A 24,663-nucleotide genomic window follows, 5' to 3' on the forward strand; every position below is an offset into this window, starting at 1 on the left:
TAATTTTGCACACTAATTTCTTGTGTGGGACCTTGTCAAAAGCCTTTTGAATGTCCAAATACACCACATCCACTGGTTCTCCCCTGTCCACCCTACTAGTTACATCCTCAAAAAATTCTAGAAGATTTGTCAAGCATGATTTCCCGTTCTTAAATCCATGCTGACTTGGACCGATCCTGTCACTGCTTTCCAAATGCAGCTATTACATCTTTAATAATTGATTCCAACATTTTCCCCACTACTGATGTCAGGCTAACCGGTCTATAATTCCCTGTTTTCTCTCTCCCTCCTTTTTTTAAAAGTGGGGTTACATTAGCTACCCTCCAGTCCATAGGAACTGATCCAGAGTCTATAGAATGTTGGAAAATGACCAATAATGCATTCACTATTTCTAGGGCCACTTCCATAAGTACTCTGGGATGCAGACTATCAGGCCCTTTGGATTTATCGGCCTTCAATCCCATCAATTTCCTGAACACAATTTCCTTACTAATAAGGATTTCCTTCAGTTCCTCCTTCTCGCTAAACCCTTGGTCCCCTTGTATTTCTGGAAGGATATTTGTGTCTTCATTCGTGAAGACAGAACCAAAGTATTTGTTCAATTGGTCTGCCATTTCTTTGTTCCCCATTGTAAATTCACCTGATTCTGAATGCAAGGGACCTACATTTGTCTTCGCTAATCTTTTTCTCTTCACATATCTATAGAAGCTTTTGCAGTCAGTTTTTATGTTCCCTGCAAGCTTCCTCTCATACGCTCACCTTGGCCCTCAGAATCCCACCATGATCAGTTCCAACACCAACATCACCAGACACATCAGCATCATCAACAGCATCACCAATCTGCTCTGCAATTACCTGATGTTGCATAGAACACAGGGCATCAGCACCCGACCATATTGCTACCAGGGATGGCCTCACCATGGCCAGACTTACTTCATTTGATGCTGTCCACCCTGGCTGCTGCATGATCTGGCAGTTTGGCACCACCCCACATCAGCACCATAAAGCATCCCTACAATGCCCGAGTCATCCCTTTCACATTACCATTGCGGGTTGTACCGTTATGTCTCACCATTCACTACAACTCACTAAGCCACTTCCAAAGGAGAACACAAATCTGTCCAAGAATGCAAAGTATTGAAAATAACGTTTTCAATATTTGGCAACACATTAACAGAAACTTTACACGAACATTGGCCAAAAGACTCAAGTGCCTACCTTTGTGTGTTGTTAGTTGGTATGATTGGACAACGATGAGGATGAGTATCAGCGGTGGCTAGTGAGATGGGGATGTGATAATATAGATAGAGAGAGAGGGATGGGTAAAGCATTAGCATATGGAGGGAGACATGGGAGAGCCTGGGTGCAGCCGTGCACCTTTGTACAGTGCTTGTCAGTGTTTGTAGCAGCTCAATGCTACAGAACTCTGATAGTACAACTGTCAAAATGAATGTGGGTATGGTCCCTTTAAGGAAACCAGATGACATCATCAGATCGTCTTCCTTTTAATTAGCCCAGAACCTCGCAGGGCGTGCTTAACAAGTCCCATCAATTTCTTCTCAGTGCAGGATGGAGCCGGAAGTGGGGTTATTACCTGCCACCTACCTTGGCCGCACTGAGCCCGCCTCGGTAGGCAAAATCGTGGCTGGAGAGTGGGAGAAGGCTCATGTGGAGCATAAACACCTGCATAGTTTGGGCCGAATGGCCTGCTTCTGTGCTATAAATTCTATGTAATTCTATTTAATGCATTACCATATCCCCATCCAGTCAAAATGTCAATATATCATCCATTTCTATTGCTAGTTGTCTGCAACTATGGTCCCGAGCTTCCCATAACCCTTTAATGTTTTGCCTGTTTGCTTCCGAGGTCAAGTCAGAAACTGTTAGAATCGCTTGTTTTACCGCATCACAATCCACATTGACCTTCGGAACTAAATGTGAAAACAAACAAAGTGCTTTCTTGCAAAGAGTTGGCACCAGATGACCAACTTGATATATTTGTGGCTAGCAACCTGCAGACCCTTCAGAAGTCATTAGTGCTAGTCTGTGTAAAGATTGAGGGCCGTGCTAACATTCATATCCATTAATGCTGCATGAATGTTATATGCTATGTGGAAGTTTCCTGAAGGCACAGCTCTGTCAATGCCTTCATGTTACACTTCAGCCTCTTTAAACATATCTCTACTGTCATTACCAGTTTGCTGTGTCTGGTATCAGAGACCTGTGTAGTGGAGCAGTTAAACCTGACAACACCTGGGGGTAGAAATTCACCTCCGCCCGAAATGGGGCGCACCTATCACCTTATGCCATTCAATACCACTGCAATGGATACAGCGGCCATTAGAACGAAATTCAGCATTTTTGCAGAAAAAAAGGATCGGAGCGATATTGGTGGCGGAAATCGGCAGTTTGCCACAACTGGGCTGCGAAATTTACCTGGTGCTGATATGCTGCTAATGAGCTTCCTGGCCTTCTTAAAGGGCAGGGTTTGCAGCTCGGCCCTGAGCAGGGAATCAGTTTGAATCGAGGGTGTTATGTCTGTATACCTGTAAATACCATGTCTAACCACCAGAGGACTTATTCCCTGGAGTCCCAAGGGACCCCACAATCCCTTGGGCGCACCTGTATATAAGGAGGCCTCACAGGCTAGAGAGACACTCTGAGATCTGTAATAAAGCACTCCGGTCACGCCTTACTTTGACTCTTTATTCAAGACATAACAACTGGCGATGAGATACAAATGATGAGCCCCACCGCAACAATGCAGAGGACCGTGGGCATCCTGGAGAAATTTTCAGAGGGAGATGATTGGGAAACCTTTGTGGAGCAACTCGACCAATACCTCGTGGCCAACAAGCTGGAAGAAGAAGCGAAAGCTACCAAACGAAGGGTGATTCTCCTCACCATTTGCGGGGCACCAACTTATGGCCTCATGAAAAATCTGCTCGCTCCAGCGAAACCCACAGACAAGTCATATGATGAGTTGTGCACACTGGTCTGGGAGCATCTAAACGCGAAAGAAAGCATTCTGATGGCGAGGTATCGGTTCGACAAGTACAAGAGATCTGAAGGCCAGGAAGTGGCGAGCTACGTCGCGAGCTAAGGCGTCTTGCAGGACATTGCAAATTTGAAGGACATTTGGAGCACATGCTCAGGGACATCTTTGTACTTGACATTAGCCATGAAGTAATACTTCGCAAACTTTTGACTGTAGAGACCCCAACCTTGAGTAAAGCCATAGCGGTAGCCCAGGCGTTTATCGGCACCAGTGACAATACCAAACAAATTTCTCAGCACACGAAGGCTGCTGCCAGTACTATGAACAAAGTATCTTGTCTTTGAATCGAAATGTACAGGGCAGGACTTACATGCCTGCAGCTGCACGTCCGGAGATGTCTCAGAGTCCACCATCAAGGGTGGTGAATGCAAGGCTATTAACACCTTGTTGACACTGCGGAGGTGATCATCGTTTCCATTCATGCCACTTCAAAGGATACGTTTGCAAGGGCTGTGGAACAATGGGACACCTCCAATGTATGTGCAGGTGAGCTGCAAACCCAACTAATCCTACAAAACACCATGTCACGGAGGAGGACAGATCCACGGTGGATCACGACGAATCAGAGCCTCGGACTCAGGAGGCAGAGGTATGTGGGGTGCACACATTTACCACAAAGTGTCCCCTGATAATGCTGAAGGTTGAATTAAATGGACTCCCAGTGTCCATGGAGCTGGACACGGGTGCAAGCCAGTCCATAATGAGCAAAAGACTTTCGATAAATTGTGGTGCAGCAAGGCATCAAGGCCAGCTCTGACTCCAATTCATACTAAACTGAGAATGTACACAAAGGAACTGATTCCTGTAATCGGCAGTGCTACCGTAAACGTCTCCTCCGATGGAGCGGTGCACGAGTTACCACTCTGGGTGGTACCGGGCGATGGCCCCACGCTATTCGGCAGGAGCTAGCTGGGAAAGATACGCTGGAACTGGGATGACGTCCGAGTGCTTTTGTCCGTCGATGACACCTCATGTGTCCAGGTCCTAAACAAGTTCCCTTTGCTGTTCGAACCAGGCATCAGGAAGTTTCAAGGAGCAAAAGTGCAGATCCATTTGATTCCGGGGCCGAGACCCATCCATCACAAGGCGAGAGCAGGACCTTACATGATAAGGGAGAGGGTGGAGATCGAGCTGGACAAGCTGCAATGAGAGGGCATCATTTCACTGATCGAATTCAATGAGTGGGCCAGTCCAATTGTTCCAGTCCTCAATGGAGACGGCACCATCAGAATCTGTGGTGATTACAAAGTAACTATCAATCGTTTCTCACTGCAGGATCAATATCTGCTACCAAAGACAGACGACCTATTTGCGATGCTGGCAGGAGGGAAAACGTTCACGAAGCTGGACTTGACCTCGGCCTACATGATGCAGGAGCTGGAGGAATCATCAAAAGGCCTCACCTGCATCAACGCGCACAAAGATCTCTTCATTTACAACAGATGCCCGTTTGGGATTCGATCGGCCACGGCGATATTCCAGGGGAACATGGAAAGCTTGCTGAAGCCGGTCCCGCGCACCGTGGTCTTCCAGGACGACATCTTGGTTACAGATCAGGACACCGTCGAGCACCTGCAGAACCTGGAGGAGGTTCTTAGTCGGCTTAATTGTGTGGGGCTCAGGCTAAAATACTTGAAATGCATTTTCCTGGCGCCTGAAGTGGAGTTCCTGGGGCGAAGAATTGCGGCAGACGGCATCAGGCCCACCGATTCGAAGACGGAGGCAATCAATAATGCACCGAGACCACAGAATGTGATGGAGTTGCGGTCGTTTCTAGGACTCCTGAACTATTTTGGTAACTTCTTACCATGCCTTTGCACATTGTTAGATCCTCTGCACTCTTTACTGCAGAAAGGAGATGAATGGGTATGGGGTAAAAGCCAAGAAAATGCCTTTGAGAAAGCTAGGAAGCTGTTATGTTCAAACAAATTGCGTGAGTTGTGCGATCTATGTAAGCATTTGGTACTAACTAGCATGTGATGCTTCGTCGTACGGGGTCGGGTGTGTTTTGCAACAAGCTAATGAATTTGGGAAATTGCAACCAGTTGCTTATGCATCCAAAGGTCTGTCTAAGGCCAAGAGGGCTTACAGTATGATCGAAAAAGAAGCGTTAGCATGAGTTTACGGGGTAAAGAAATGCATTAATATCTGTTCGGGCTCAAATTTTAATTGGAAACCGACCATAAAGCCGCTTATATCCCTCTTTTCTGAAAGCAAGGGGATAAATACGAATGCATCGGCCCGCATCCAGAGATGGGCGCTCAAGTTGTCCGCATACAACTATGCCATCCGCCACAGGCCAGGCACAGAAAACTGTGCCGATGCTCTCAGTAGGCTGCCATTGCCCACCACCGGGGTGGAAATGGAACAGCCCGCAGATTTAGTTATGGTAATGGGAGCATTCGAGAGTGAGCAATCACCTGTTACCGCCCGACAGATTAGAACCTGGACGAGCCAGGACCCCTTACTGTCCTTAGTAAAAAACTGTGTGCTCCACGGAAATTGGTCGAGTGTCCCGTTAGAGACGCAGGAAGAAATAAAGCCGTACCAGCGGCGCAAAGCTGAAATGTCTATACAGGCTGAATGCCTCCTATGGGGTAATTGGGTAGTGGTGCCAAAAAAGGGCAGGGACACTTTCATCAGTGATCTCCACAGCACCACCCAGGCATCGTAATGATGAAAGCAATAGCCAGATCCCATGTGTGGTGGCCCAATATCGATGTAGACTTAGAGTCCTGCATGCACAAATGTAATACATGTTCACAGTTAAGCAATTCACCCAGGGAGGCACCACTAAGTTTATGGTCCTGGCCCTCCAAACCGTGGTCCAGGGTCCATGTCGACTATGCAGGCCCATTCTTGGGAAAAATGTTCTTAGTGGTTGTAGATGCATACTCCAAATGGATCGAATGTGTGATAATATCGGCAAGCACGTCCGCTGCCACCATTGAAAGCCTACGGGCCATGTTTGCCATGCATGGCCTGCCTGATGTCCTTGTAAGTGACAATGGGCCGTGCTTTACAAGTGCCAAGTTCAAGGAGTTTATGACCCGCAATGGGATCAAACAATCACATCTGCTCCATTTAAACCAGTGTCCAACGGTCAGGCAGATCCAGCAGTTCAAACAATCAAGCAGAGCTTGAAAAGGGTAACTGAAGGCTCACTGCAGACTCGCTTATCCCGAGTCCTGCTTAGTTCCCGCACAAGACCCCACTTGCTCACTGGGGTATCTCCCGCTCAACTGCTCATGAAAACGGCACAAGACAAGGCTCTCGTTAGTACACCCTGATCTACACGATCAGGTAGAGAGCAGGTGGCTTCACAGAATACATATCATGATCGCACAAATGTGTCACGCGAAATTGAGATAAATGATCCTCTATTTGTGTTGAACTATGGACAAGGTCCCAAGTGGCTTCCTGGCACTGTTTTGGCCAAAAAGGGGAGTAGGATGTTTGTGGTCAAACTCTCAAATGCACTCACCTGCAGGGAACACTTGGACCAAACCAAACTCAGATTTATGGACTATCCAGAACAACCCACAATAGACTCCACCTTTCTCAACCCTCCAACACACACTCAAGTAGCAACCGACCCAATGGTTGACCACGAAGCAGAACCCATGACCCACAGCAGCCCAGCAGGACTCACCATCCCCAACAGCCCAGCAAGGCCAGCTGCACAGCAGCCCAGCGAGGGCCCAACAAACGACTCACTAAAACCAGTATTTGCACCGAGACGATCAACCAGGGAAAGGAAGGTCCCAGATCGACTCACATTGTAAATAGTTACACTATTGACTTTGAGGGGGGAGTGTTGTTATGTATGTAAACCTGTAAATACCATGTCTAACCACCAGAAGGCTTATCCCCTGGAGTCCCAAGGGATTCCACAATCTCTTGGGAGCACCTGTATATAAGGAGGCCTCACAGGCTGGAGAGGCACTCTGAGATCTGTAATACAGAACTACGGTCACACCTTAGTTTGAGCTTGCAGTATTTAGTCTGACTCTTTATTCAAGACATAACAGAGGGCATGGTGAATCCAACAAGAGCAAGGAAGGCCAGCAGATTTTCGGTCGTGGAACTGGAGACCCTCATTGAGGCTGTGGAGAGAAGGAGGCAAGTTCTCTACCCCGACACAGGCAGATCCACTTGCGCTGTGTTCGTTAATGCCTGGAGAGAGATGGCTGTGGAGGTGTCGGGGATCTCCATTCATGACCGCACCGCCACCCAATGCTGCAAAAGGCTCAATGACATAATTCACCTGATGAAAGTGAGTACGTGTTCCCCCAACTCCTCATCTTCCATCTGTGAGCCTCTCCTTCACCTTCTCTTATTTCCAACCTTCACTATATAATCACTGAAGCAGCATTTGATTGTTGAGGCCTATATATGTACGTTCTCGCAAAGAAGGCTTCCTTAAGTCACAGTTACACCTGCATGTAATGGACCCACACTTGCACTCATTGCCAAGGCCTCATGACACTGCTATTCAGCAAGCTGTATTTGCTTTGCAGGCGAAGGTTTCGCACAACCGTATAGATCAACGGAGGACTGGTGGTGGCGAGCCAGAGATCCAGCAGCTCACTCACCTGGAAGAAAGGGTTCAGAGGCTAGTGGGCCCACATGTTGCCTTCCCTGTAGCTGCCGGTCGTGTGGATCCCACTGGGGGCAGCATCGATAAGTGAAGGCCTTCCTTTAATGCCATCTCTCCCTCAAAGTGCCAGCTTCTACCATGTGTTTGCTTATGATTGTGTGCAAGTTGCAGGCTGCATAGTGCAATGCCCTACCTCACCCTCAAGGGAGCCCTTGTGCCACTTATGATTGGAGATGAGACCCCGAGTGTGAGCCAAACCAGGACGACACCATTGAGGGCATTGGCAGCCAAAGATAGGCACAGACCGTTGATAAGAGTCGGAGGCAAAGGCACGACCAAACCCTCGAGGCCATTTCATCTATTGACACTGTTATGTATGCAACCCTATGTAACCAGCATTCTACCGCCACCAGAGGGTGCACCTGTTGGTGTTCCAAGGGATCCCAGCATCCTTTGGGAGCACTGTATATAAGCAGGCCTCCCATGCTAAACCAACACTCTGGAGTTAGAATAGATTCAGGTAACACTTACTCACGTCTACAGTACTCAATCACATTACTTTATTCTGGACATAACAATTGGCGACAAGATAACGAACCATCACGCGAAAATGCAGAGAACTATTGTATCCTGGAGAAATTCTCAGAAGGGGACGATTGGGAGAACTTTGTTGAGTGACTCGACCAATACTTCGTGGCCAACGAGCTGGAAGGGAGTGTGAACGTTGACAAACAAAGGGCGATCCTCCTCACCGTCTGCGGGACAACAACCTATGGCCTCATGAAGAATCTTCTTGCTCCGGTGAAATCAACAGCCAAATCATATGAAGAATTATGTACGCTGGTCCGGGAGCACCTAAATCCGAAGGAGAGCATTCTGATGGCAAGGTATCAATTTTACACATGTCAACGGTCTGAAGGCCAGGAAGTGGTGAGCTACATCACCGAACTAAGGCGCTTTGCAGGACATTGCGAATTTGATGGATTCCTGGAGCAAATGCTAAGAGACTTTTTTGTGCTTGGCATTGGCCATGAGGTTATCCTTCGCAAACTATTCACTGTTGAAACACCGTACCTGAGCAAAGCCATAACGATAGCCCAGGAATTTATGTCCACCAGCGATAACACCAAACAAATTTTGCAGCATAAAGATGTTTCGGCAAGTACTGTACACAAAGTAACATCGTTTTCAGGCAGGAATGTACATGGCAGAATGTACACGCCGGCAGTTGCACGACCTCAAATGACTCAGAGTCCGCCATCAAGCGTTAATGCGAGGCAGTTAACACCTTGTTGGCACTGCGGAGGTGATCATCGAGCCCATCAATGCCGCTTCAAACACTATGTGTGCAAAGGCTGTGGAACAATGGGACACCTCCAGCGAATGTGCAGGCGAGCTGCAAATCCTGCAAACCACCACGTTGCAGAGGAAGACCGATCCATGACGGATCCATGATGGAACTAGAGACTCAAATCGAGAGGCAGAGGGTACACACCTTCGCCACAAAATGTCCACCGATCATGTTAAAATTTGAACTGAACGGAATTCCAGTATCCATGGAATTGGACACGGGGCGAGTCAGTCTATAATGAGCAAAAAGGCCTTCGACAGGCTGTGGTGCAACAAGGCACACAGGCCCAAGCTCAGCCCCATTCGCACCAAGCTGAGAACTTACACTAAAGAGCTGATCCCTGTAATTGGCAGCGCAGCAGAAAAAGTCTCCTATGATGGAGCAGTGCACGAACTACCACTATGGATTGTACCAGGAGATGGCCCCACACTGTTCAGCAGAAGCTGGCTGGGAAAAATCCGCTGGAACTGGGACGACATCTGAGCACTTTCGTCTGTCGATGACGCCTCATGTGGCCAGGTTCTGAACAAGTTTCCGGCATTGTTTGAGCCAGGCATCGGAAATTTCTCGGGGGTGAAGGTGCAGATCCACTTGATTCCCGGTACATGACCCATCCACCACAAGGCTCAGGCGGTGCCATATATGATGCGAGAGAAAGTGGAGATCGAGCTGGACAGGCTGCAGCGAGAGGGCATCATCGCACCAGTTGAGTTCAACGAGTGGGTCACTCCGATTGTTCCGGTTCTCAAGGGCGACGGTCAGAATTTGTGGGGACTATAAAGTAACATTTAACTGTTTTTCGCTGCAGGACCAGTACCCGCTACCCAAGGCAGATGACCTATTTGCAACGCTGACAGGAGGAAAGACGTTCACCAAGTTAGACCTGACCTTGGCCTACATGACGCAGGAGCTGGTGGAATCTTCGAAAGGCCTCACCTGCATCAACACGCAGAAAGATCTGCCCGTTTGGGATTCGATCGGCCGCGACTATTTTTCAAAGGAACATGGAGAGTCTGCTAAAGTCGGTTCCACGCACCGTGGTTTTCCAGAACGACATATTGATCACAGGTCGGGACTCCATCGAACACTTGCAGAACCTGGAAGAGGTTCTAAGTCGGCTAGATCATGTGGGACTCAGGTTGAAACGCTCGGTGTGTTTTCCTGGCACCGAAGGTCAAGTTCTTAGGGAGAAGAATCGTGGCAGACGGCATCAGACCCACCGACGCCAAGCCGGAGGCCATCAAGAACGCGCCGAGACCACAGAACGTGACGGAGCTGCAGTCGTTCCTGGGACTCCTCAATTATTTTGGTAATTTCCTACCCGCGTTAAGCACCTTGCTAGAACCTCTACACGTGTTGCTACGCAAGGGAGATGACTGGGTATGGGGGAAATTACAAGAGACTGCTTTTGAGAAAGCCCAAAGTCTGTTATTTTCCAACAAACTGCTTGTCCTGTATGATCCATGTAAATGTTTAGTGTTAGCTTGCGATGCTTCTTTGTACGGGGTCAGGTGTGTGTTACAACAAGCAAACAAATCGGGAACATTGCAACCGGTCGCTTATGCGTCCAGGAGTTTGTCCAATGCCGAAAGGGCCTACAGCATGATTGAAAAAGAAGCTCTGGCATGCGTTTACGGGGTAAAAAAAATGCATGTATCTGTTTGGGCTCAAGTTCGAGTAAGAAACTGACCATAAGCCGCTCATATCGTTATTCTCAGAGAGCAAAGTTATCAATACCAATACCTCAGCTCGCATCCAAAGAAGGGCGCTCACGCTGTCTGCATATAACTATGTAATCCGCCACAGACCGGGCACAGAGAACTGTGCTGATGCTCTCAGTCGGCTACCATTGCCCACCACCTGAGTGGAAATGGCACAGCCTGCAGACTTGCTCTTGGTGATGGATGCATTTAAAAACGAAAAGTCACCCGTTACGGCCCACCAGATCAGGACATGGACCAGCTAGAATCCTTTACTGTCCCTTGTAAAAAAGCTGTGTCCTCCATGGGAGCTGGTCCAGTGTCCCAGCGAAGATGCATGAAGTGATCAATTCGTTCTGGCGGCCTGAAGATGAAATGTCCATACAGGCGGGACTGTCTTTTGTGGGGTAATCGCGTAGTTTTGCCCAAGAAAGGCAGGGAAACATTCATACGCGACCTACACAGTACCCACCCAGGCATAGTAATGATGAAAGCTATAGTCAGATCCCATGAGTGGTGGCCCGGCATCGACTCAGATTTGGAGTCTTGCGTGTGCCAATGCAACACTTGCTCTCAACTGAGCAATGCACCCAGGGAGGCATCGCTAAGTTTGTGGTCATGGCCCTCCAAACCGTGATCTAGGATCCACGTTGACTTTGCTGGCCCGTTTCTAGGCAAAATGTTCTTGGTTGTTGTGGATGCTTGGTCTAAGTGGATTGAGTGTGTAATAATGTCTGTAAGCACGTCCACTGCCACCATCGAAAACTGCGAGCCATGTTTGCCACGCACGGCCTGCCTGATGTCCTTGTCAGCGACAACGGGCCATGCTTCACCAGCGCTGAATTCAAGGAATGCATGACCCACAATGGGATCAAGCACGTCACATCTTGATCCTGTTCAAGCCCGCATCCAATGGTCAGGCAGAATGGGCAGTCCAAACCATCAAGCAAAGCTTGAAACGCGTGTCGGAAGGCTCCCTGCAGGCCCGCCTGTCCAGAGTCCTGCTCAGCTACCACACCAGACCCACTCGCTCACCGGGTTTCCCCCAGCCGAGCTGCTCATGAAAAGGGCACTCAAAACAAGGCTTTCTCTCGTCACCCTGACCTCCATGATCATGTCGAGGGCAGGCAGCATCAACAAAGCATGTACCATGATGGCGCAAATTTGTCACGCGATATTGAAGTCAATGACCCTGTGTTTGTACTCAACTTTGGACATGGTCCCAAATAGCTTGCTGGCACTGTCATAGCCAAAGAAGGGAGTAGGGTGTTTCAGGTCAAACTCGCAAATGGATTAACTTGCAGAAAGCATTTGGACCAAACCAAACTGCGATTCACAGACAGCCACGAGCAATCTGAAGAGGACACCACCAACTTTGACCCTCCGACACACACAGTGGCAACCGACATCACAGTTGACCACGAAGCTGAACTCATCATCCCCAGCAGCCCAGCAAGGCCAGCTGTACAGCAGCCCAGCGAAGGCCCAACCAAATCACCTGCATCTTCATTTGTACCGAGACGATCGACTCGGGAGCGAAAAGTCCCAGATCGTCTCACCCTGTAAATAAGTGTACTATTGACTTTGGGAGGGAATGATGTTATGTATGCAACCCTATGTAACCAGCATTCTACCGCCACCAGTTGGCGTATCTGTTGGAGTCCCAAGGGATCCCAGCATTCCTTGGGAACACTGTATATAAACAGGCCTCCCATGCTGTACCAACACTCTGGAGTTAGAATAAAAAGACTAAGGTCACATTTACTCATGTCTCTAGTACTCAATCACATTACTTTGTTCTGGACATAACAGGCACCATGTCTGATGAGGCCAATGAAGAGGGGACACTGTTGGCAGTACTGCCTCACTGCTTCCTACACTCGCATGCGCCAGCTCCAATATTGGGATTATGCAGTCGGGTCAGTTAGATGTAGCAGAGGGGTCTGCACTGGGTGATGCACCGGGGCCTAGTGGGCTGCAGCATGGTGAAGGGCAAAGGCAACCTCAGGTGCCATCTCTCCGGGGAGCGAGTTCACACACGGGTTCTGGTGAAGAGGACTCAGATGAGCCCATCGATTTTGGGACTTATGAATGAAAGGTGGAAGCCATGCATTCCCACTGTTGGCAGCAATGCAAGGGGTGCCCAAGAGCCTGACGCAAATGGTCAGGAGTGTGGCGGAGTCCACCTCCCGCATTGTGGACAGCTCTGCGCACACCATGGAGCCAATCATTGCCAGTGTGCAAATGATGATGGATCCCAGAGTGACTGCAGATCCAGCTGTGATGCCGTGTCTTATTGGCAATGTGGCAGCTGCCACTACAGCACAGGCACAAGTGAACGAGTGTTTGAGTGTTGCTTTGGAGAGAGTGGCCGCGGCCCTGGAAGCTCAGAATGTTCTTGTACACTCTGGGTAACAGGCCACGGAGCGTCTTACTGCTGTCATCTCTGGTGGCATCGAGACTTTGTCTGCTTTCATGCAATCTCAGGTGGATGCCACATGAGATCTGATTGTTGCCATCGCGGCTGGGTCCACCACGGTCCACGGGGGACCTTGCGGTGTCGCGCCACATCAATGACCTGTGCTCCAGCAGATTGGTGGGGATGGTGAGGTGCTTGCCCCAGGGGAGTGGCGCAGGATCCTCGGATCAGGATAATGGAGTGCTCTCTCAGGATCACAGCAGTCCTGACCCCAGACCTGTCACTCTGCCATTGCCGACAAGCATGGAATTGCCGCAGCCAATCCCGACTGAACACACCGAGGAGGGTGCTGGCCCGTCTGCAGCCGGCCCTTCCAGGGCCAGAGCTGGTCGAGGGTGTCCTAGTTTCAACACCTGAAACACAGCAGCCTTCCCAGACCCATGATGCAGCCACAGGGGAGACACTGTGGCATAGTTCGAGAATAGGCTTGCGTAAGAGGGGTTATAAGGAAATGCACAAGGGTGATAAATGATTATATGTATGTTTTTTGCACTTTTCTTTCTTGTGTAATAAATCTTTATTTTGTGTTCCACTCTCTATGCAGGTCTCTCATTTCACTGTGGCCAATGATGTGTGAAATGGCTCATTGGGTTGGCCATGGAGATGCAAAGATGAAGAGTGAAGTGGGCATGAACTCATCGGAAAATTGCAGCAATGAGATAATTTTGCACTTCCCTTGCGTCGTTTGGATGGCGGCGCTGCCTCCTGTGTGGCTGGCGACCCGTATCCTGGTCCTCCTCCGGCACCTCCTCCTTCACCACATCATACTCCTGCGCCTCCTCCTCAGATGGTACTGCTGACTCGTCCTCCAATGGTTGTGCCCTCATAATTGCCAGGTTATGAAGCATGCAGCAGACGATCACGAATATGGAGACCTGCTCAGGCGAGTACTGCAGCACTCCACCAGAGCAATCCAGGCAACGGAACCTCTGATTAAGGATCCTGATGAACTGCTCAATTAAGCACCTGGTGGCTGAATGACAGTCATTGTAGGTGTGCGTCCGCATGGCCTAATGGAAAAGGCATCTGACTTGTCTTTGACTACTCGATGTTATCAGAGGATTGCAGGTTTGAAGCCTGCCATGGTCAATTAACTCACGGTGAGAAATTTTCTATTCCCCTTTTTTAGGGGGCACTTATATAATGTATGATTTTAGTGCCCAAAAAACCCCACAAGAAACCCACAAAAAACACAAAAAAATCCCCCAAAAAACAAAAAAGGGCCTTGATAAGTGTTTGGAGTGTCCCCCAGATCAGGGGGCACTTGATTTAACTGTTCAATTTTGTTTTCTACAAAAGACTTGTAGGCTTGCTGCGCAGCAGTCCTGGGGTAGCGAAGGAGAGTCAGCAGCTCAGTGCACAGTGGGTAGCCTTTGTCTCCAAGGAGCCAGCTGCAATCTTGGTTTGGGCCAGCAAACATGCCGGGCACACCGGTCTGCCACAGGATGAAAGCATCATAGCTGCTGTCGGGATACGGGCATCAACTGCAATGATTTTGTGGTGGTGGTAGCACACCAGCTGCACGTTGAGGGAGTGGAATCCCTTGCGGTTTCTGAACACCTCGGGATTGTTCTGTGGCTCCTTCAATGCAGCGTGGGTGCACTCTGAACCCTGGGGAAGCCCGCAATCCGCACAAATCCAGTCTGCCACTCCAACTGCTTCTCCCTGCTCATCCGGAAGGAAATGTCATCGCTCTTTCTCTTATCGAGAGCATCTGTCACTTGACGGATGGAGCTATGTGCGGCGAACTGCGAAATGTTCGATATGTCTGATGTAGCAGCTTGGAAAGCTCCAGTGGCATAGAAATTGAGTGCTATGGTCACTTTGGTTGCAATGCTCAGAGTTGGCCTCACCTTGTTTGAGGTCAGAGGTTTGGCATCAAGAGATTGCACAACTCCCTGACGACGTCTTTCTCGAATCAAAGTCTCGGGAGACATTGGTCATCCGTCAGGTCCATGAACGAAAACTGCTGCCTGTAGACCCTTGCACAATACAGAGCCTTCTAGCCCCACGTCTATTGTCGCATCTTCCTATGGTAGCTGGCTCATTACCTTCTCCCTCATGCTCTTGCTGCTCCTCACCCTCTGCAGTCTGCTGCTAGCAAGCATCTATCTCCTGTGCATCCTGCCTTCTCTCAATTTCGCTCACTATTTGATATCTGATATGACCCTCCTGCTGATGACAGGTCCTTTCTGGGCCACCTCTCTGGGTTGAGGTCTGTCGCCATTTCCCTGACATGTTGGGCATTCATGTCTGCTGCGTCCCTTGCCTGCTGCCTCTGGAGCTGTTGCAGATGGCGCCGCTTTCTCCTGCGTGCCTACTTGCCGCGCACAATGTGCAGGAGACATTCGCTGCCAGCACTGAGCCCATTGCCTTCGCAAGCAGAACCTCCACAATGAGGGCTCTGTGCTGTTGATATTGAAGACCTGAGCTCACTAGCACTCAATCCCGCTCTGAACAAGGCAACTAGCAAACTTGTCAAAAGTCTGAAATATTCTCGGCAAAAAGAATGGTGCTACACGCAGCATGCCTTTAAAGGCCACTGGCAGTCTTGACCTGGCACTGTGCACCAACCCAAAAAACTGTCATTGGCAAAGGCGGCCGGAAGAATTTTTGGAACCCAATTTTCCTTCTGGGGCAGAGCTGCTGTGGTGCACGCTCTAATGATATCATTAAGGACGCATCTGCAGGAGTGGGGCGGAAGTGGGGGGAGCGGGGTGGATCTTCAGACTGAGGGTTATACCGTAACGTCGGCCAGTCAGCAGCAAGTCTGCGGCCATTCCACGCCGCTCCATGGCCGCCACTTTCAGGCGGCCAGAGGCCTTACCAGGAGAGGCAATTTCGGGCCCCTGATATTGTCGGCAGCCTGAGCATCACAGTAAGTTCAGTGACAATGGAAACAAAAAAAAAGAAAGGTTTGAATTGACATAGCACCTTTCATGACATCAGGATGTCCCAAATCGCTGTTGTAAAGTAGAAAATACGGCAGCCAATTTGCACACAGCAAGGTCCCACGGACAGTAATGAGATAATGACCAGATAATCTGTTTTCGTAATGTTGGTTGAGGGAAAAATATTTGTCAGGACACTAGGGAGAACTCTCCTGCTCTTCTTTGAAATAGTGCCATAGGATCTTTTACATCCACCTGAGGGCAGGTGGGGCCTCGGTGTAATGTCCCCTCTGAAAGATGGCACCTCCAACAGTGCAGCACTGGAGTTTTGGTGCTCAAGGCTCTGGAGTGGGCCTTGAACCCACAACCTTCTGACTCAGAGACATTACCAACTCTAATTACATAGAAACATAGAAACATAGAAAATAGGTGCAGGAGTAGGCCATTCGGCCCTTCAAGCCTGCACCGCCATTCAATGAGTTCATGGCTGAACATGCAACTTCAGTACCCCATTCCTGCTTTCTCACCATACCCCTTGATCCCCCTAGTAGTAAGGACTACATCTAACTCCTTTTTGAATATATTTAGTGAATTGGCCGCAACAACTTCCTGTGGTAGAGAATTCCACAGGCTCACCACTCTCTGGGTGAAGAGGTTTCTCCTCATCTCAGTCCTAAATGGCTTACCCCTTATCCTTAGACTGTGACCCCTGGTTCTGGACTTCCCCAACATTGGGAACATTCTTCCTGCATCTAACCTGTCTAAACCCATCAGAATTTTAAACGTTTCTATGAGATCCCCTCTCATTCTTCTGAACTCCAGTGAATATAAGCCCAGTTGATCCAGTCTTTCTTGATATGTCAGTCCCGCCATCCCGGGAATCAGTCTGGTGAACCTTTGCTGCACTCCCTCAATAGCAAGAATGTCCTTCCTCAAGTTAGGAGACCAAAACTGTACACAATACTCCAGGTGTGGCCTCACCAAGGCCCTGTACAACTGTAGCAACACCTCCCTGCTCCTGTACTCAAATCCCCTTGCTATGAAGGCCAACATGCCATTTGCTTTCTTAACCACCTGCTGTACCTGCATGCCAACCTTCAATGACTGATGTACCATGACACCCAGGTCTCGTTGCACCGACCCTTTTCCTAATCTGTCACCATTCAGATAATAGTCTGTCTCTCTACAATCCTCATCGTGGACAAAAACCTAGAATGTGAAAATAAATTTCAAATGTACTCACCTTTAAAAAAAGACTTCTGTTTTTTCAGTGTAGAATCTCCTCAACACCTGTTTCAAGTGGGTGAGCTGAGCATGGTGTGTGAGGCATATGGGGTGAGACCCCCCCTTAAGTAATGAATCAAAATCCTAAATTGTTTTACTGCACAATTTGAATGCATTACCCTTCATCTTTAAAGCCTTACAACTGTGCTTCCTTTTGGGGCCCCGTTAAGACATTCTTGTCCTATTCCTCAACCTTAAGTGCTCTCTGAGTGGAAGGAGTAACTGTTGTATCAGGTTACTCTTGTGTGGTGTGACCTTGAGCCTCTGGGTGGGTGCGATGTCCCTGAAATGGCTGGTGCCACATCCAACAATGGAATAGCTGCTAGATTTGGCTTGCTCTCTGGCACTATCTCCATTCTTTGAGAAGCCTGGCTTGAATAGAAGGATGTGCAAGCACATTTGAGAGGAATATGGTTAATCAGGCCCTTCTCCTGCCACATCGCCAATGCTGGTCACCCCACCTGTCACCCCAGTTATGCTGATATCAGTAATCTGAATAGTTGTTTCACCTGCACTGTGTGTTTTAGTGCACAGAGCGCTTCTTATGTTGCCAGCAATGTGGATCAGTACAGGAAACAATCAGGATATGTCATAAGCTGCACTCTTGATATGACTGTTGCATTACTCTCAATCACTGCTGGCATAAGCTTTTACACCAACAGTAATTGCTACATATTAATAGTAAGACTACTCTATAGTACACAACAAGAAATCATTGAGAACTACTTTGATCTTATTCATGGAGGACACTTGTAGAACCCAATTCTATCTTTGTTATTTGGGAATTATGTGCAGTTCTTCACTCCTGGAATATTCATGTTATTTGACAACTACTTACACAACACCATCCATGCATTTTCAATGTCTCTGTCAAATACTTAGTGGACATCTTTCCATATCAGGTACCTGCATAGAAATACATAAACGTTACAACATGGAAACAGACCATCTGACTTAACCAGTCTCTGTTGGCATTTAGACTCCACATGAGCAAATAGTTTTAATCAAATTTACCTACCCTGTTCCCATGTCCCTTCAACATCTTGGCCTCGAACTTGGTGGAAGCTAAGTACCGCCCAAAGGCCCACTGAGATACCTGATGGTACTTTGGGCGGCACTTTCATGAAAATGTCTTGGAAAGACCACACGGCTGCAAAAAAAGGACTTACAGCCTGAATCTGGGCGGTAGTGGGCGGGAGATCTCAATCTCAGCAGCAAATGCAATCCTCGGCAAAGTACCGCCAAGGATTGAGTCAGGCCCAGGGAGGGGGGAACAGATAAAAATTAAAATTTACAAAAAAAAACACTGGAAAACCTTCAGGGGACCCCATCCACCTGAATCGCTGGAAAAAAATAAAGTTTACTAACCTTCTTACTTACTGTTGAAGTTACACCTGCCTCCACGTGGCGGTTCTTTCCCCTGCTGCAGCGGACTCCTGCCTGGACTAAACTGGCATCTCAGCAGGCGGGAGGACACTTGCACGCGTTGCATGCCAGCGGACGTCAGCAGGCAGTTCCCAGCGGTCTTCCCTCCCTGCCGGCGGGAGGCCTCCACCAAACTCGCCCGGAGGGCAGAACAGCCAGAAAACTTGACGGCAGTGGGCGGCAGCGGACGGTGAGTCCACCAAGTTCGGCCTCCTTATCCTTTATCCACCTATCTAATCTAATCTGCAGATTAACTTTAAAATGCTGGCGTAGGAGATCTGGAGTGGAGAACTGATGCTGCCCAATGAAGTAGCTTACATGTTTCTGGTTAAGATAAAGTAAAGCTGTTTTGACAGGTAACTCCATTTGTGACCTGACAATAGACAATGTAATGTTGTTACCAGCTGTACAGACAAGTATTTTCTGTTTCAGTCCTAAAACTGTGAGCAGGCACATTTTTGCTATGTATATAACACCTTCACAGAAAACCTTTAGGCTGTATTGTCACAGGCCAATGCACAACCCCAGGAATTGTTAGGAAAGTAATGAGACTGTGATTTGTGGACTCATATCTTTGTTTTGTGTCTTTATAACTGTGAACAGCTATGTATCAATGTTCCTTATATATACTGTTTAAAATTTGCCTTGCTTATATTTGCTTTCTTTGCTGCATTTATAAGTACAATCCTGTAAACTCTAAAACTGGACTCGATCAAGCATGCACACTCAATTTCTTTTGATGAATGTTTGAAATCTTACAACCTGACAATGCCTGCTTTATACCTGTTACAGACTGGTATCACAGCAGAACAGACTGTGTATGATAGACTCTCAGTCTTCCAACTAGAGTCAGTCACTAATTCAAATTCATGTACCCAGTTTATTAGCTATTTGTTTTGATTTTCCATGACAGGTTTTGCCCTTACACTGTCACATGCTAGTACTAGATTTAGGTTTCAACAAAATGCTTCTTTTTTTCTCTTTTCTCTCATACTTGGCCACGGACTCGAGGGTATATGAGCACTTTGGTACCTTACACATTCTTCATGTGTGATCTGAGACATTGAGTATGAGCAGGCTATTAAATTATGGGGGTGTCTCAGCTGAAACTGATGCTGTCCTTTTCCAATATTTACCAGTGAATTATTTGGCCCTATCAATGAATCTCATATAGTTTCTGCTAACAGCAAATGCTCTATAATGGTGGTGTACTCAGTACTGAGCAAACCACGTGTTAGAGAAAGTGAAATAAGAATGTTTTGCTCAAGGTAATCAACAGTGAAAGACTATCTTTGGCTCAAACCTGGGGGATATCATGTTCCCTCAGCAGAAATATCCAACAAAATATAAAACCCAGTAATCAAAAGTGAGAACTGCAACAAAGACTTCAACTGAGGCAATTTAATCTCTGCTCGCAACCTTTGTACATCCACTATTATTGCTACTATATATAACTTTATCATAAAAATGCTACTCTAGCAACTACTGCTCCAGCTCTTTACCAAAGTTGTGTCTTGTCATTTCTGTCAATTCTCATTTCTAAGCCTCTTCCATCCTGATGGTACAGATACCAACCCTCCCAAAAAGAGAGTTCATTGACCTTTTGCACTTACATTTTCCTTCCCACATTAATATCAGTCATCTTGATAAAGAACTTTCTCCATTTCTCCATTTTGTTCTAATATTATGACCAATATCAATTCTTATTGGATTTCCCAGTTTCTACTCCAATAATTATTTTCTGAAGACCATCCTGCCTCACTTTATCACATTTCTGACTTACTTTTTTCACATGGAATTTCAGATAGATCCTATTGTGAGTTTAAAATGAAACTACGTTGACTGCTTTCTAATAATAATGAATTTTCCTTTGTGCTTTGGGGGAAGTGGCTTAATACATTAGCCGAGCAGTGTAGAGGTATATATACATTTAATTGGGGCTCTCTAACCATTGGTGAGCTGGAGATATTCTGGACATGTTAATTGCATCAGGAATTCCCTCCTGGCTTTGAAACATTGAGTACATATGAAACTTCTCGGGCCCGAGTTTGGTCGACTCACTGCCGGCTGCCGCAAAGTTTCTCGACGGTCGCGATGTTTTTTTTGGTGCTCTCCCCTCCGAGCGGGTTTGGTCAGGTCCTCATGCCAGCGGGGAGAGACGACCGCTGGGGACTGTCCGCTGGCGTCCGCAAGCGTGCGCCGGTGTGCAACGCTCACAAAAATACTCCCGCCCGCTGCGTCCCCAGTTTGGTCCGGTCGGTCCACTGCTCCAGCAGCAGATGAGACCGCCGCGTGGTGGCAGGTCTTACCTGAACGGTAAGTGTGAAGACCTGCAAAAAAAAGGTTAGTGCACTTTTTGTCTTTATTCCTTTTGCAGGGATTTAGGTGGATGGGGTCCCCTGAAGGAATTCTGGTGGTTATTTTTTATTTGAGCCATTCCCCCCCCCCTCCCTGGGCCCGACTCTATCCTCGGCAGTACTTTGCTGAGGATTGCATTTGCCGCCCAGAATAGGACCTACCGCCTGCTGCCGCCCAGAATTGGCGTGCAAGGTCCATTTGGAACCAATTTATTTGGGGTAGAAATTGCCCTCTGCTGGAAACGGGGTGCACCTTCCCTTTTTGAAGTGTTCTGGCCGTCACAATGGATGCAGTGGCCCATCCGGCGAAATGCAGCTCCTTGGTGTTTTTTTTCCAGCGGGGCGGAATTGGATCAACATGGGGGCGGAAGTGGAGGCGGCACTGAATGTCCGCAGTTGTCAGTCATCAGCGCTGCCGCGTCACAATGTCTATCCCTTTCAGTTAAAGGGGAGGGCTGCTGCAAACTGCATTCATTTTAGTTAGGTCCACTGGGCTACCAGGGAGGATTTTGGCCAGGCCAGCGGTCTGGCACCCAAGAGTGGATAATTGTCAGGCCAACCTGGCAGCCGACCGACAAATAAAATAACATGGCGGCCGTGGCAGTGCACCCTCCCCTTTAAGGGCGGCCATGCTACTATTTCACACAGAGTGCACTGACAGCAAAAGCTGTGGGGGGAACCAGCCTATGGTGGGGCTGCTCCCGCAGGGCAATTTCGGGTAAGGGGCAATTTCGCGAGGGGGTTCCCACCTGATGGTAAGCGGCCGGCGCGTGCATGCCACGGTGGGAAAACAGGTGGAGCGGTTCCGGACACTGCTCCGCTCCTGAGGAAGGGCAATTTCTAAAATGGCAGCCCCTCCACGGAGAGTCGCGGCCATTTCGTGCCGTTCCCGTGTCCGCTGCTTTCCAGCGGTCAAAGGTCTTATCGAAAGGGGCAATTTCGGCCCCATTGTGTATGTAAGTCAAGCATTATATTTTTCTGCTGTATAATTCAACTGAAATAAATGTCTTTATTAGGTTTGGTCTGAATGATGCCGTGACAATGTAGAATTGTCTGCCTTTCTGCAAAGACGAGTGCATATTGGACAGCCAGTGTGAAACATGTCAGTAAAAGGGCAATCATTAATCCTGTGAGAGGGGACATCAATGTGAAATATGTACAAAGGCGTATGTTTCAGATTATAAGGGACCTGTAAGGCCTCCAGATGCTGTATTTTGTTCTGAACATAAGTAAACAAATTGAGAGATGGCCTGATTTGGAGTAATAAATTCCTTCCAGCCTACCACTGTTCTATTCTATTTCTTGAATTTTTCTTTCCAACTTTTTCTCTGGCTTGGATACTTGCTCAATCTTTAGGCTTGGTGCTCCCTTTTACCCTTCAAATTACTGCCACATTTCCTTGTAATTGGCATTTAATAACTCTCAAACTTTCCATCATCTTGAAAGTTATGGCTCAATCCAATACAGTTTTAGACATAGCCATTCCACTAGTGATCGTGTTGTCTGTGTAAGAAATATTTGGAACTCTACCATGATCACTTTTCCATGGACATTTAATGTTATGTATTTAACCCTTGGTAACCTGTATTACACTACCACCAGAGGGCCTACCTGTTGGAGTCCCAAGAGATCCCAGCATCCCTTGGGAGCACTGTATACAAGCAGACCACCCATGAGATACCTGCACTCTGGAGTCTTATTAAAGGAGCTAAGGTCACACTTACTCATTGATCACAGTACTCAGTTTCATCCTTTATTATGAGTGTATCAATTGGTGACGAGATAACGAACAACCGCGCGAAAATGCAAAGAACAGTTGTTATCCTGGAGAAGTTCTCAGAAGGGGACAATTGGGAAGCCTTCGTGGAGAGACTCGACCAATATTTCATGACCAATGAGCTGGAAAAGGATGAGAATGCTGCCAAATGAAGGACGATCCTCCTTACCGTCTGTGGGGCAACAAGCTATGGCTTCATGAAGAATCTTCTAGCTCCGGTAAAACCAACAACTAAATTCTATGAAGAATTGTGTACGCTGGTCTGGGAGCATCTAAATCCCAAAGAAAATGTTTTGATGAAGAGGTATCGGTTCTACACGTGTCAACGGTCGGAGGGCCAGGAAGTGGCGAGCTATGTCTCCGAACTAAGGCATCTTGCAGGACATTGCGAATTCGAGGGATTCTTAGAACAAATGCAGAGAGACTTTTTTTGTGCTTGGCATTGGCCATGAGGTAATCCTTCGCAAACTATTGACTGTTGAAACTCTGAACCTGAGCAAAGCCATAATGATAGCCCAGGTATTTATGACCACCAGCGACAAAACAAAACAAATTTCGCAACATAAAGAGGTTTCGGTCAGTACTGCGCATAAAGTAACATCGTTTCCGAGCAGGAATATACATGGCAGAATGTACACGCCAGCTGCTGCACGACCTCAGATGACCCAGAGTCTGCCATCAATCGTTAATGCGAGGCAGTTAACACTCTGTTGGCATTGTGGAGGTGGTGTATTTGGACTTTCAAAAGGCTTTTGACAAGGCCCCACACAAGAGGTTGGTGTGCAAAATTAAAGCACATGGTATTGGGGGCAATGTATTGACGTGGATAGAGAACTGGTTGACAGACAGGAAGCAGAGAGTCGGGATAAACGGGTCCTTTTCAGAATGGCAGGCAGTGACTAGTGGGGTGCCGCAGGGCTCAGTGCTGAGACCCCAGCTATTTACAATATACATTAATGATTTAGATGAAGGAATTGAGAGTAATATCTCCGAGTTTGCAGATGACACTAAGCTGGGTGGTGGTGTGAGCTGTGAGGAGGATGCTAAGAGGCTACAGGGTGACTTGGACAGGTTAGGTGAGTGGGCAAATGCATGGCAGATGCAGTATACTGTAGATAAATGTGAGGTTATCCATTTTGTGGCAAAAACATGAAGGCAGAATATTATCTGAATGGCGGCAGATTAGGAAAAGGGTAGATGCAACGAGACCTGGGTGTCATGGTACATCAGTCATTGAAGGTTGGCATGCAGGTGCAGCAGGCGGTGAAGAAGGCAAATGGCATATTGGCCTTCATAGCTAGGGGATTTGAGTATAGGAGTAGGGAGGTCTTACTGCAGCTGTACATGGCCTTTGTGAGGCCTCACCTGGAGTCTTGTGTTCAGTTTTGGTCTCCTAATCTGAGGAAGGACATTCTTGCTATTGAGGGAGTGCAGCAAAGGTTCACCAGGGGAAGTCATAACGGGGAACAAAGAAATGGCGGACCAATTGAACAAGTACTTTGGTTCGGTATTCACGAAGGAGGACACGAACAACCTTCCGGTTATAAAAGGGGTCGGGGGGTCTAGTAAGGAGGAGGAACTGAGGGAAATCCTTATTAGCCGGGAAATTGTGTTGGGGAAATTGATGGGATTGAAGGCCGATAAATCCCCAGGGCCTGATGGACTGCATCCCAGAGTACTTAAGGAGGTGGCCTTGGAAATAGTGGATGCGTTGACAGTCATTTTCCAACATTCCATTGAC

At 47.9% G+C, this 24,663-nt stretch overlaps 1 long non-coding RNA gene across 1 annotated transcript in view; it reads right to left on the reverse strand.

The window, feature by feature from the left end:
• The window catches only part of LOC139274817 (uncharacterized), a 41,519-nt gene that overhangs the window by 11,719 nt on the left and 5,137 nt on the right, over positions 1-24,663 (reverse strand). Inside the window, exon 2 of the long non-coding RNA XR_011595619.1 lies at positions 18,202-18,269. This is a non-coding gene — a long non-coding RNA (uncharacterized lncRNA). The remainder of the gene's footprint in view (positions 1-18,201; positions 18,270-24,663) is intronic.

The sequence above is a fragment of the Pristiophorus japonicus genome, chromosome 10 (assembly GCF_044704955.1).
Source record: "Pristiophorus japonicus isolate sPriJap1 chromosome 10, sPriJap1.hap1, whole genome shotgun sequence".
In the NCBI taxonomy this organism is placed as follows: Eukaryota; Metazoa; Chordata; class Chondrichthyes; family Pristiophoridae; genus Pristiophorus; species Pristiophorus japonicus.